The 14,874-nt window shown below is 36.0% G+C and overlaps 1 long non-coding RNA gene across 1 annotated transcript in view; it reads left to right on the top strand.

Annotated features, from left to right (window-relative positions):
* The window catches only part of LOC130034069 (uncharacterized), a 220,289-nt gene extending 205,620 nt beyond the window's left edge, over positions 1–14,669 (top strand). The window contains exon 3 of the long non-coding RNA XR_008794058.1: positions 14,625–14,669. This is a non-coding gene — a long non-coding RNA (uncharacterized LOC130034069). The remainder of the gene's footprint in view (positions 1–14,624) is intronic.
* Positions 14,670–14,874: the final 205 nt, after the last annotated feature.

Raw genomic sequence — 14,874 nt, 5'->3', positions numbered from 1 at the left:
GAGAGGTTTCTAAATGTTAGAGACGGGAGAAGAAATTGGGGATTAGACAGCCTGAAATTTTTTGGTCTTTAATTTGAGGTAAAACGTCCCTAAAAATCTAATTTATTTAAGAAGCTATATAAGAAAGAAAGCAAAGTCTCTAGTGCTGCAAGGCAAATATTGTACTCATCTGCATGACTTAATTCTTTATCTCTCAGTAATAAGAAAATTGTCAATTATGAATGAATTATAGATGCTACAGATACCTGTAATTTGTGGCTGAAGTTTCGTAAACACATGCACCTGTCTTTAATTTTATTTTACCAGTCATGTAATTCATTAACACACACCTGCAGGTACCTCAGATACAGAAGATAATGAAGCTGGTTTTCAGTTTTCACTATTTATTTTTTGCACAACTCTGTTTAATTACCACACTCAGGGGCTGACAAATTGGTTAAAAACAGATGCATCCCAAGAAGAATACTAGTGATTATCCTTTAAGAACAGACTAAAATTCCCACCTTAGTCATTGATTTAAATCAATGCTTTATCAGCAGAGGCCCAGGGCATTTTGGTAAAGAAGAAAATTGTAGAATTGATTTTTTTCCAACTTTCATGGCGAAAAGCTTAATCCTTAAAAAGTGAATTTTGGAGACAGGTGTTAGCCACCCTTAACATCTGATTCACAGTTGTTTCTGGTGTATTTTCACTATTCTATCATGTCTATGGGTAAAGGGGATCCAAGGCCTCTCCAAAGAAATGAAATAGTGCAATTTTACACTAGTAATTGTCTTCATTTCTCTTCTTTATTCCCACTTACTGAAGTTGATAGAATAGAATTTTTTTCTCCTCACTTTCATATTTGTACAAATATAAAATGTTCAATATTTTTCAGATGAAATGTATCCTTGTCTTGCCACTTTATACAAACAATAGTATCTTCTGCCAAATAAGATACTATTGAGTAATGAGTACTTTTTAGATAAAGATTATATACATATTGCATTATTTCACTAGTCACCTACACAATATTGGCTTCATTTCCTGCAATTTATACTCTAAAACCTAGAAGCTAAGTGCCTTACCTATATGATGGCTCTTATGGGAGATGATAATTTTCTGTGATTAGAAGTCTGGATGGCCAGCCCTCCCTCAAACTTTGGACTACAAATTAAGATTCCGTAACAACTAAGATCTTGCACAGTCATCTTTTTTATTCCCTCTTCAATGTTTGCCATTAACATTCTTCTTTGTGTAACTATACCTGTTAGTTAAGCTGTATATATGTTCTTTGATATTACATATTCCATTGCTCACTTCTGCACTTAAATCATTACTATTTAATGTAAAAGTGTTTTTAGTGTGAGGGTTAAAAATATATTCACAAACTTAAAGTCGTAAGTCTTTGTGAGTATGACAATAGGAATAGGACTGGCAGGTATTTTGGTAAGATGGGAAGGATCTGTTTTCCTTTTCTTTAAACACCAGAACATTTATAACACCAAGAAATAAATTTGTGTCTTCCTTTCTACACCAGAATGTAAGTATGCTATGTTTCATTACTACCAACTTAAGTGTGATTATTTATAATAGGAATTAGTAGTAGTTACACTGTCACTGTCCTGTCCTCCCGTTGTTCATCGATTTGCTCGAGCGGGCCCAGTAACGTTGTGAGACTTCTTGTTACTGTGTTTGGCATATTGAATACTCTTGGTAGCTTGCCAGGCTCTCCAAGAGGGGTGGAGGAATCGAACCTGGCTCGGCCAGGCTGACTGTGCGCAAGGCAAATGCCCTACCGCTGTGCTATCGCTCCATTCCTATTATAATAGGAATTAGTGGTAGTTAATACTAATTAACTAATAGCTAATGCACAATAATTAGTTTATCCAATAAGCAACCATAATCACTCCCTGAATTTTGAGCTGGTTGTCACTGTAATTTTTTTCAACATGTGGCTACCTGTGACAGAATCACCAAGGTTGTTTGTTGAGCAGTCCAATATGGTAACTTTCCAAAAGACATTCTATGTTAGAATTTATCAACAGATAATTTAGTAATCTATAAATTTCCCAAATTTCTATAGAATATACATAATTTTTAGTCAGGTAAAAATCACATGTTTTATAAAGTTTCTGGAACCACAACACCCTAAAGGGAAGAAAGAGCAAAAGGGAATTCCCTGCCACAGAGGCAGGGGGTAGGTGGGTAAGGGGGGAGGGGGGAGAGGGCTACTGGGATCATTGGTGGTAGAGAATGGGCACTGGTGGAGGGATGGGTACTCAATCATTGTATAACTGAAATCCAAGCACGAAAGTTTTCAAGTCTACTACTGCACCTCATGGTGTTTCACAAATAAATAAATAAATAAATAAATAAAGTGACTATAACGGGGACAAAGATACAAGTTAGTGAACAAAAAATCTTTGGGCAGTCAAATGTAAAAATGACTAAAAACCACCTCCATGAAAAAATGGCCCTGATGCTATCAGTATAATTCAGTCCTGTGATATTAGATTTGATGCCTATAAAGAGACTAATTTAAACCAGATGAAGCATAAAAAGTAATTTATTTGCTTATGTAAAATAAAACTAGATCCAGGTTGCTCAAACATAATCACCATGAATCTATTTCTCCTTATAATTTCACTGGCCTCTTTTTTGCATTGTTACCATTCTTTTCTACTTACTTCCAAGTGGTGATGAAGCAGTCCAAACCAGTTTCAGGTTTTTGTGCTGCCAAGTGAGGTATTTTAAGTAAAAGGGTTAAATTTCAATATCATTTCTTAAAATGTATAGGGATTTGGACCCGTGTTAGAAACACACTTTCACCAATTTAAACAGAATCTGGAAGGGCTGATCATACTTTCTTTGTTTCCATAGCCTCTTTTGAAAGCATGAGGAGGTCAGAGGTGGAATCAGATACTTCTGGACCATGTGAATCAGGGATTGTGAAGTATGGTTCATGAACCATTTGTACTGACATTGAGAGATCTCGGTTCCCAAAGGCAAAATAGACCTAAACCCTAAAATGAGAGGAATGGATGTTGGGCAGGGAAGTTTATCAAAAACTCTCAGCCATGAGTAAATAAAAAAAAGTTATACTTTGCTCTGCTTTTGGCACAGTGGCTGTTTTCTCTCCAGGGACTAAATGTAGCAGAATTTTCTAAGCAAATATTAAAATGTTATCAAATCTAATGCGATCCAGTGCTCTGTCAGGTGTGTCAGTATAAAATAGCACTAAATTATTCACATCAGACCTAATTAGCATTCTAATGAATTTATGTCCAAGGTGCTTCAAATCACTGAAACATATAGAATGGTTTGTGAGAGGCATCCAAGCACTTTCTCATGCCTTTTAAAAATTGAATGGTGGGGCTAGAGATATGGTACAGCTGGTAAGGTACTTATCTACTCAAAATTATCTTTTAGTCAAGTCCATTCCCTGAGTACAAAGGCAGGTATAATTTCTGAGCACATTTGGGTTTGACCCAAGTCCCGCCCCCCCCAGCCAAAAAAAAAAAAAAAACCCTCATATAATATATGAGAACTTGATGGATCAGGTACTTTTTGAGGGATGTAAAAAGATATGGATGAAAGATGACAACCTTTTCTTTTGTTTTTCTTATTTTGCTTTTCATTTTACTTATCTATCTTTATTTTAAGCACCATGGTATTTGTAACGTTGTTCTTAATAGAATTGTTATGGGCTTTTGGTGTTTCAATACCAGTCCCATCATGTGAGCAACCTTTCTTCTGTCATTCCCTATTCTCCCAACCATCCCATCACACCTCACCTTTTAGCAGTCAAGCAATATTTTTTTATATTATTTGTTAGAACTGAACGACTAAAGGAATTATCAAAAATACTTAGTAAAAGAGAAATTGTGAAAATTGTTATGCCTCACCATGGGGTTGTAGAGTCTTTGTCTAAGGATTTACTAAGCGATTCATTGCTAGTTGAGCCTTTTTGAGCCTTCTGTTTGTGTTTTTGTTGTTGAATTTACGTGGTTTCTGAATTACTTTCTCATCCCATTTGGTTTGCTCTTTCCTACTGGAATTTGAGTATGGTAGAATTTGGAGGTGTTGTACAGGTACCCTGAGGAGTCTTTTCAATGAAGTTTGAAAAGCTCACTTATAGTTTTGAAGGCCTTTGGAATTTAGCTCTCGAATTTAGTTTAGTTTGCTTGGTCATGTTTATTCATGCTTTAGAAAACCATCAGTTTTTAGCATCATTTCTATTTGCAAAGGACTTTACAATTTGGTTAATATTCCAGTACCAAAATAATGAGTTGCTTTCATGATGGAAAAGTTGAGACAGCCCCTTCTACTCTGATATTTTGGGGGATATCCCAACCTGTGCACAGGATACCCAGGGAACCCTCCTGACTACTCTTGACAAGTTAGGCAGGTGGTTCTATCTGCAGGTGAGAGGAGCCAGTGTTTAGGACCTATGTTGCTGGGGATTTCTTGGGCTACCCTAGATTTCTCAGTACTTCCAGAACTGCATTGGAGAAGCTCAAGGGACCAGGTGGTGCCAGGGTGAAACATGTTTGAACCACAAGTAAGGCTAGTGTCTTAACCATATTATTGTCTCTAGAGCCCCTATTCTGATATTTTTCTTGAACAAGAGAACCCTATCATAGGGATCGTTTGAATTAGTTACCAGAACAACCCATGATATAGAATACTAGCCTTTAATAATTTAGTTACTTCATTTTACTTAGATTTCTATGTGCAAAATCCAATATCAATCATAATAAAGCTATGTATAAGCTTAGGTATTAGTTTTACCATGTTAATTTGCTTCCCTTAAATTACTGTTTTCTATTCTTTATCTTTTAGGAATAATGAAATATTCTATCCCAGGTATTTTACTAAGCAGAGTAATTAATGTAAACTATTGTAATAAGTGACATCTAATTCATAGTGATTTAATATAGTTTCATTTCTCAATCTTAATATAGTCTTAATATTTGGTCAGTGACTGTATGTTGATTTAGAGATCCTGGTTCTTTCATCCATTTTCTAAGTATCCTCATACTTTCCAGTTGAATTTTATGCATTCTACCAAAAACCAAAAAGAAATATCATGGTGTAGGAATTAGTAAAATTTTATATTCATCAAGGGGGATTATCTTCCATAGGTAATTATGGATCTAAGTTCCCATCTAGAAAGTCTGGTGAAATTAATCTCTCTGTGAACCCAAGCAGAGGAAATAAGCTTTGATGAATATTTAGTAATTCCCTGCTATGATCATTGTGCTTCTGAATTATAGTAAAATATAAACTTATTTGCCAAATGTGAGGTCTTTAGCTTATTGTGCTTGAAGCTAGCCATTCAACCTCATGCCATTTTCTTGAAATTCACCATTGTTTTCTCCCATACCCATGCTATGGGTGAAAATCATAATACCCTCATTTTCCCCTTCTTAGGGGAATATACCTTGGTCTTATTGTTACTAGTTTAGACTTTGCCAAGAGAAATGTGTTTCAGCTCTGGGGTAACCTTTCTTTTACTCTTGGAGTAGTTTTTGCTTTTTTACTTTTCTCCCTCTTTAACTTTTTCCATTTTCACATAGCTTTTCCTATTTTTTTAGTTTCAAACATAAACAAACACTTCTGGCATTATCTTCCTAGTCCATCCAAAACATTTAGTTTGATATACTGTGGTGTCCTGAGGATGTGGAAAATACCAAGAGAAAAAAATATTATAATTCCCATAGAAGTTCATGCCCTAACAATGTTGAGACATATAGCTCTATTAATTACATATATAAAAGCTGTGCTTTATTGTATTTAATTACCAAGCCAATTATATGAACTAAGTAATTTTTCTCTTCATTGTAGGATATATGGACATGAAGAAGTTACGTTATTGGTCCCTGGATATGTACTTCATTAAATACAGTCACGGCAAAAACTTACATAGCTACACTTCAAATTCTGAGTCCTTCATAGTGATATCAGACTCAAACACTTGCCTGGTCATTGGGAAGTTTTAATTGTAGCATAAATTCAACAAAGGTTTGGCAATCTTCCAACTTGTGTGAAGGTCGGGAGAGAGTGGTGACATTTAACATGCAGTAAGCATTGAATTTGTGTCAATATACACTCTATTTTGCTTATTTTCACCAGTGTCAAAAGTAACCCTTTATACATAGAGGGAAATGTTGATTGAGAAAGGTTATCACTCATCTCACACCACAGAGACTGGCACACATTCAAAAGAAAAAAATAACAAGTGCTGGCGTGGATGTGGGGGGAAAGTGCCGCTCTTTCCTGTTGGTGGGAATGCTGACTTGTCCCGCCTTTTTGGAAAAATATGGAATTAGTTTCTTCACAAACTAGAAATTGAGCTTCCACATGACCCTGCAATACCACTTCTGGGAATATATCTTGAGGGTTCAAAAAGGCACAATAGAAATGACATCTGCACCTGTATGTTCATTGCAGCACTGTTCACAATAGCCAGAATCTGGAAACAACCTGAGTGCCTGAGGACAGACGACTGATTAAAGAAACTTTGGTACATATACACAGTGGAATACTATGCAGCTGATATGAGAGATGAAGTCATGAAATTTGCTTATGAGTGGATGGTCATGGATATTATCATATTAAGTGAAATCAGTCAGAAAGAGAGGGACAGATATAAGACTCCATTTATTTGTGGAATATAAAATAACATAATATGAGACAGAAATCCAAGGACCGTAGACACAAGGACCAGGAATGTGGCTCCATAGTTGGAAGCCTGTCTCATGAGCTGAGAGAGGAGGCAGCTGGAATAGAGAAGGGTTCACTGAGACAATGATGGTTGGAGGAATCATTCGGGATGGGAGATGTGTGCTGAAAGTAGATAAAGGACCAAACGTGATAACCTCTCAGTATCTGTATTGCAAACCATAATACCCAAAAGTAGAGAGAGAGAGTGTGGGGGAAATTGTTTGCCATGGAGGTGGGGGGGGGTTCAAAGGAGGGGTATGGGGATACTAGTGGAGGAGAATATGCAGTGGTGGAGGGATGAGTGTTTGATCATTTTATGATTGAAACTCAAACACAAAAGCTTGAAACTGTATCTCACGGTGATTCAGTTGAAAAAAAGAGAAAGGTTATCACTTTCCTATTTATCTAAGGGCAAATAAATCTATAACTCAAAATCTAATCTTATGACCCCATAGTCCACAGTCTCGTCCACTTGGAATTCAACTGACAGCCTGCCTGGCAGAACATTAAGAAAGCATCTTCCCCTTGGTCTCTGAGAGTAATATTCACTCTTTTTTTTCAGCCCTGAATGATAAATCGGATTTTAACAAGTATTTCATTTATAATGGGTGGGTATAACATGCCTGACGAGTATACATTATATACACGAGTTTGTTTTAATCAAAACCCCAAAACAATACTCATTTATAGTTATTTTCCTTGATTTGCTATAATTTTTCTTTATATTCCATTTTCATGAAGTAATCCTGTGATACTGAACTTGAACAGTATAAAGTTCTATAATTAATTGCCTTCAGCTTCAACTACAATTAGTAGTTGATCCAAACCTGCCAGCTTAGCACCTGGAAGCAGTCAGAAACTCAACACTGATGGCAGGCAGGTGGTTGTAGTAATGAGGTTATTATGTTTTTTCCCTTCTAAGTACTAAGTGGTCTAAACCCCAAAGCCAGTAAGAGTGCCTTTGTCCAGGATTATGGTTTCTGTTTCTGGAACTCCTTTGACAAAACCAAGAGCTATGGCAAAATTGGTTAGAAGATGAAAATAAGGCAAATAAATTATAAGCCCCATATTTGTTTTGTTGACATGGTAATCAAAAAAGAGGATCCATGTAGTATATTCTGACTTAAGGTCTGGAGGAGGGAAAGGCAGACCAGTGATCATTGTATCTCTGAGCTTTTGATTTTTCTAACTTACTCTTTTTAAGTGATCATTGGGAGACAAGTGAGAATGCAGGTACAAAGATCGGCATACCGTCTGATTTTATAGTTGTAGTTAGTGCTGCTTGCTAAGTGATGATGAATGTTAGATTTGAAATCAAGTAGTGTTTTCTGTTTGCTTGATTGGTTGGGTATTTGTTTCAACACTCCTATCCCCCATCCCACTCCCATCCTGGGCCTGAATTTACTTGCTCAGTATTAAAGTTTAGACAAATTATAAGGGTAAGAATTTATCTAATTCGATAGAAATGAATTGATAGTGTTTGCTTAATGAGAAAATGCAGAAGCATTGGGTAGCACAATATCTCCCATATGCTAGTTGAACTATTAATGTTGATGTTTTAACTGCATTGTACTCAAAAGAGAAAACAGTTCATAGCATATACTTTGAATTAGGGTATCCGCTAACAACAAATGAACTTTGAATAATAAATACTGCTATCATCATATTTTAATAAGTCACATCTGTTGAATATTCATTATGTTTAAGGAAAAGTTAAGTCTTCTTCTAGCTTTAATTCATGCTATTGTTAACCTTGAAGTAGCTATTAGCATGCTGATTTTACTGATTAAAACTGAGGCACAGAAAGCTTACATTATTTTCCTGAGTTTTACACCAAGTTTTAGCTAGTAAATTAGAGAAATGAGTTAGAATTTGTGTATATTTTAATTCTATAACTATTAATCATGGTATTTTTAAAATCCTAGTTGAATGTTCTTTTTTGTAATTCTAATGAACTTTTGAATTGGTGTTTTAGATTATCTTAGCCTCGCCTACATAATTTACGTCAGATTGACTTCAGAAGCAATCAGTATAGTATGGAAATGAGAGTTCAGAGCATATTCAGAAGGAACTTTGGGACGTTGCTATAATATTTATTATATTTATATTTATTAACTCTGCATTATTTTTGTCTTCTGTCTTTGTGATTTAAAACATTCTGTCAAAATATGAGATCTATATTTAGTAGCAGGTAGAAACTTTGATAGGTTTATGACTTAAATCAGGAAAACATCACCATGAAGTGTTAAGAATAACTGCAATAAAAATGATCACTACCCTTTGAAAAAATATCTGATACATATGCTTACTCTTTCCTGGAAACTAATTTTTCTTAAATACTGTAGACACTCATGATGTGTTAAAGGAGCCAGGGGCCTTGCTGTAGATCCTCTGACGCTGGCTCCTCTTCTTTCAGCTTGTGACTTCCATCTGAAATCAGGCAAGCTACCCATGACGTGTTCAGTATGCCAAACACAGTAACAAGTCTCACAACAGAGATGTTACTGGGCCCACTCGAGCAAATCGATGAACAACGGGAGGACAGTGCTACTGTAAACACAGGTTCAGGGAACCTGGCTTGGAAGAAACACCAACAGAAAAAAAAATGCAGTTTGCTTATTTTTAGTTTGAGTCCTTTTGGAGCTTTCTTGCAATCAATAAAAATCACTGAGAAATTCTACGGTCTCATCTTCAAGGTTTTATGTTTCCCATTTATTTAACCAAAATAATAAAAACTCATATGTGGTCTCCTCAGCCATTTCCAAATAAGGCTGCCTTCTTTAGTTTAACTCCAAAAATTCCAGCTATAAATTTTACTATAGAACTAACTTTGACATACTCTACTGCTGGGTGAGTGATCAGATATCATCTTTGGTTTTCATATTAACAAAAATAAGACTTTGTTTGAATGTCTTGGGTTGTTATTAGGCCCAAATGCATCATTTGTGTGTGTGTGGGGGGGGGGGCAGCGGTGGGCCAAGGGTAGAGGGTGCTCTATGGGGAGCCACTGTGAGCCTTAGGCAGCTTTCACAATTTGAGTCTTTATATTTTAAGATCCATCATTGCTACCTTAGATCTATCAGGTATTAATAACCTTCTGTTATAATCAGTTGAAATTAAGATCTCTGATGAGGCTTCAGCCAACTTGGTTGAGAAATTTGCCCAGGGCCACGGTGATAGTACCAGTGGGTAGGGCATGTGTCTTGCTCTAAGCACAACTGGGTTCAATCTTTAGCAATCCCCCCCCTTCACAAGCACCCCACAGAGTCCCCTGAACCTGCCAGAATTGATACCTGAGCTCAGAGCCAGGAGTAACCCCAAGCACAAAATCACACACATAAGAGGGGAAATTATCTGACCTCAAGAACATTCAGCATATCAAGGCACTAATCAAATGGCTTTGTTAGCTGCTTATTCTCATGAAGTTTGAGATTAATAGGAAATAGATTTCAGATTTCAATAAATCTGTACACTGACATTATGATTGTTAACTTGTGTAGTGACATTACCAGTTCAGAAGTGCTTGACCACTATAGAGTGTGGTTCCAGAACTAGCTTTCTAGCTTTCCATGACAGTCTTTACTTCTTATACACCACTCTAATAACAATAAACTTGTGACATATACAGTTTAGTGAAATGGAATCTGTTGCAGGTGTTGATTTCAAATCCAAGTAACAAGGCATGAGTTTCATAAATTTTCTAAAACAATTTTCTAAGTTTATTTTCATTGAATCCTGATGATATGAATACTCCATTATTGTGGCCATAATTGTGTCAGGATAGAGATGGGTAAGAGGACTCATCGATTAAAATAAATCTAACCAAGTTTCAGGGGTTGGGAAAATTTACTCCATCTTCTATTAAATATAAGGTGAAATCATTGCATTGCATAGAAGGCCAACAGTGAATATGACACCACGAAACTATAGAATTATACTCTGAAATGAAATGGTCTACATTTAAAGAGAACTCCAGAATTTGCAGTCAAATTATTTACCATTTCTATTTCTATCCATTTGCATTATTTTCAAAGGTGTACCATTGATTTCATGTAATTTAAATAAATTATACTTTCTTATATAATTATTTAGCACCAGGAGAGGCATGTGGCTTACCCTAGAAGTAAGGAGAGAATCCCACGCTTTAAGTGGGGGAAATCTACATCTAACCTTGTAGTTAGCCATATGAGATGCTGACTGAAAGGGGAAATCCCAAACATTGCAAGTGCAGAGGTTTTGTCCAGATACTAAGCATTCAGCATGCAATTCACTATACTTTATGTCTTGTATAATTTACTGGGGACAGAGATAAAAATATGACTCTTTTCTTAAAGAACTCAGAACCTCGTCTGAAGCTGGGAATAGTTGACAGCAGAGAAGCAACATAACTAAATTAAACCTTGGAGGCAGTGTAGTTGACAGAGAGAAAGAATAGGCAATAAGGCCTTGTTGGGAGGATCTCCTGATTTTTAAAAATTATTTTATGTTTTTAATTGAGTTCTGTAGTTTACAATACTATTAATAATGGTTTCACATACATGTAATTCCAGCACTTTACCCATCACCGTGTACCCATTCTCCCTTTGCCAGAACCCTTCCAGTCTAGTCCTGCCCACACTCACTTGCATGGATTAATTTTCTCTTTATTATGCCTTCAGACTTTTCTTGCTCTTCGTTGTATTTTAAGTCCCCTATATGAGAGAGATCATTCTGCATGTCTCCCTTTCCTTTGGACTGACTAAACTCAGCATTACATATTCTAGTTCCATCCATGTTGCTGCAAATTATATGATTTTGTTCTTTCTTAGAACTGAATTGTATCCTATTGTGTAGATACATTACTACTTCTTGATCCATTCATCCATAGTTGGGAATTTGGGTTGTTTTTATATCTTGGTTATTGTTCTAAATGCAACTACCAGGGAACTTTTTAAAATTTCCTTACATAACAAGATATGAGATCTCAAGCATTATATGTGAATTTCTTCTTAAATAAGAGGCATAAGCTATTTCTCATATGCCCTTTGGAGAAATTTTTTAAATTTTATTAGCAGAAAATGCTTATAGGGGAATAAACAAGCAATCGAAAACCACAACTTCTGTGGGCAAATCACTTTTAAAAAATACTAACTATTCCTTACTTTTAAAGGGCACAGTGCATATGCATAGCAGAAATTAATTCAATTAACAACACTGCAAGTCTGTGACGTGATCTTTAATTTATGATAAAAACTGGGATTGACATAAATGAAATAGTGTAAGAGCTAGGACAGATGACCATTTATGAATATCTTAGAGTAGAGGCCAGAAAACTTAACACCAATCTTGTGATGCAATAGCAGATGTAAACAATATGTAAATGAATGCCTAAATATGTATTCCAATAAATCTTTATTTAAAGACATAGGTCATGATTAATTTGGTCAAAGGATTGTCGTTTGCCCAACCCATATAGAACATTGTTTAGATCTTAGTCCTTGAAACCAGACTGCATATTTAATATAGTGGTCTTTTTTTTTTTCAGAGAAACCATAATAAGATGTTTAACCTTCTCGTTCCTCAGTTTTCACAACTATATTGCGGGCAAAATAATATCAACTTCAAAGATATTGTAATAGCTAAACATGGTAGTCTACAAAATTTTCAGACTATCACCTCTAATCTAAGAAGTTACAGCTATTAGTCATTTTTACTCAGACTCAGTAAAATTGGATAGTTTCCCTCTAGAAACACAGTCAGTCTCATTCAGATGGTAAGGTTCTAGAGCCTGTGTACTAAATAAAACTCTATTCATTACTTTTTGAGGACTGAAGAATATAGGTTTTGGTTCATATCTCTGTAAGTTCAAAGTGAATTTACACAAACTGGACTTTCTGATCTGATCACATAATATGGCGATTTAATGAAAATTAACATGTTAATTACCAGGAATATAAAACTATTCTTCTAGCATTGCATTTAGAAAAAATAATTAGGACCATAGTTTGTAAATTGTTTCATATAACTATTATACTCCATTATCATATATATTATGTGTTATGTTGATATGCATTCTATAATATATATAAGAAAATATTGTGATAGTATAGCCTAAAGTCAATCAAAATGTTTCTTTAAAACTTCTTCCTATTTTATTTGGTGCTCTCTTCTCTATCTGAGCTTCCTATTTCCCTAGCACGTGTGGCTGACCTCCAAGTCATGGAGCAAAATTCCTGGTACTAACTTCGGCCACTCCTGGGTGTTAGTCTCCCATTTTGTTGCTTTATGTTTCCCAGATGAATGCAATTTTTCTGTGTCTATTCCGCTCTTTCTGACTCATTTCGCTTAACATGATACTTTCCATGTAGTACCATTTGTATGTAAATTTCAGGACTTCATCTTTTCTAACAGGGTGTTGGGAGGATCCTCCCAGGGTGGGAGAAGCATGCTGAAAGTAGACTATAGACCAAACATGATTGCCACTCAATGCCTCTCTTGCAAACCACAGGACCCAAAAGGAGAGAGAGAACAAAAGGGGATGCCCTGCCACAGAGGCAGGGTGGGATCGGGGGTGGGGTGGGGGGTAGGAGGGATGCTGGGACCCGTGGTGGTGGAGGATGGGCGCTGGTGGAGGGATGGGTACTTGATCATTGTATAACTGAAACCCAAACACAAAAATTTGTAAGTCTATAACTGTACCTCATGGTGTTTCACAAAAATAGGAATAAATAAATAAATAAATAAAACTTCTTCCTATTTTGACTCCATGTATACCCTTCTTAGGTTTTCTTGGTTATTTACAGTTACTCCAATGGGCATGAAGTTTCTATCATTTCTTCATGGATTCAGCAGTGTCCTTTGTCAACTTGCAGTTTCTACCTTGCGATCTAGGGATTTTAGTCCTTTAACTCAGGAGTTAGCAAACAATTAGAACTTCTACTTGCTTTTATAAATAAATATTTGTTGAAATGCAGATATATTGAATTTTATAAGCATGATTATGAATGGGTAAATTAGTTGTAATAGAAGTCTTATGACCACATAGAAATCCTGTGCTATTTCACCTTTTCCAAAAAAAAGTTTGACAAATGTTGGTCTAGAGATAAGAGATTGCTCACTTAACTTTTGATTAAAAAATGACAGGAGGTGTTAACTTAATTTCTTAAATTTTTGTTGTTTGCTGGGGGGGAGAGGGTGGGCCACACCCAGAGGTGCTCAGGAACGGTTCCTGGCTCTATGCTCAAAACTGACTCCTGAATCCTGGGAGGACATTTGGTGCCAAAGTTTGGACGAGGATACCAGGAATGTAAAGCAAATGCCTTAAATCCATGATATATCTTTTGCTGCAAATCGTTTGTTTTGTTTGGGTTTCGAGGCCACAGCCAGCAATGCTTAATGCTTACTTCTATTGTTACTCTCTAGGATCATTTCTAGTGGGACTTGGAGGACCATAGGTGACATGGGGAATTGAACTGGGGTTGGTTGCTTGCAAGATAAATGTCTTACTCCCAGTACTATCTCTTTGACCCCAATGATCTCATTTTAATTTCAGTGCCAAAATTTCATCAGATTTCTTTATGCATTTCTCAATATGTTAAACTAGTATTTTTCAACAATTTCCCAGTAATGGTCCCCTACTGACCATGTTTACTTCTCATGCCCCCTCCTACTACCTGGCTCTCTATTCTTGTGTCATGCTCTGACCCTGACATTTAGGTGATTTTGCCTGTGGCAACCTTAGAATATCCTGGGTGCCTGGGGTGGGGAAAACATGTTCCTTGATTGAGAAACATGGGGCTAGACCACTTTATTCATATCAGAACTATAGCTTTTATATTCTCCACATGGGTCAGTAAAAGCTAAATTTATTTTCTCCTTTCCTTATGGCTCAATAGTGTAGACCGGGGTTTTCAACCTTTTTCTTTTTCTGCCTGTAGGTTGGCACCAGTCCATGGATCAGTGGTGGAAAATCACTGGTGAGAATCTTATCAGTTTTCTGACTCTTAAATTATGTCAATGAATTATTTTCTTGTTATTCTTTTGAGACCCAATAATGGTGTGTATACCAATCTGGCATAATGAAATTCTGAAACACTCAAAAGCAATATTTTAAGCACAAGCAAAAATGAGAAAAAATATATCATAATCTCAATGATCATGCTATCTGAAAAAACTAAAGTGCTTTAT

This window comes from Sorex fumeus, unplaced genomic scaffold (genome assembly GCF_029834395.1).
Source record: "Sorex fumeus unplaced genomic scaffold, SorFum_2.1 ptg000056l, whole genome shotgun sequence".
In the NCBI taxonomy this organism is placed as follows: domain Eukaryota; kingdom Metazoa; phylum Chordata; class Mammalia; order Eulipotyphla; family Soricidae; genus Sorex; species Sorex fumeus.
This window is presented reverse-complemented; position numbering and strand designations above follow the sequence as displayed.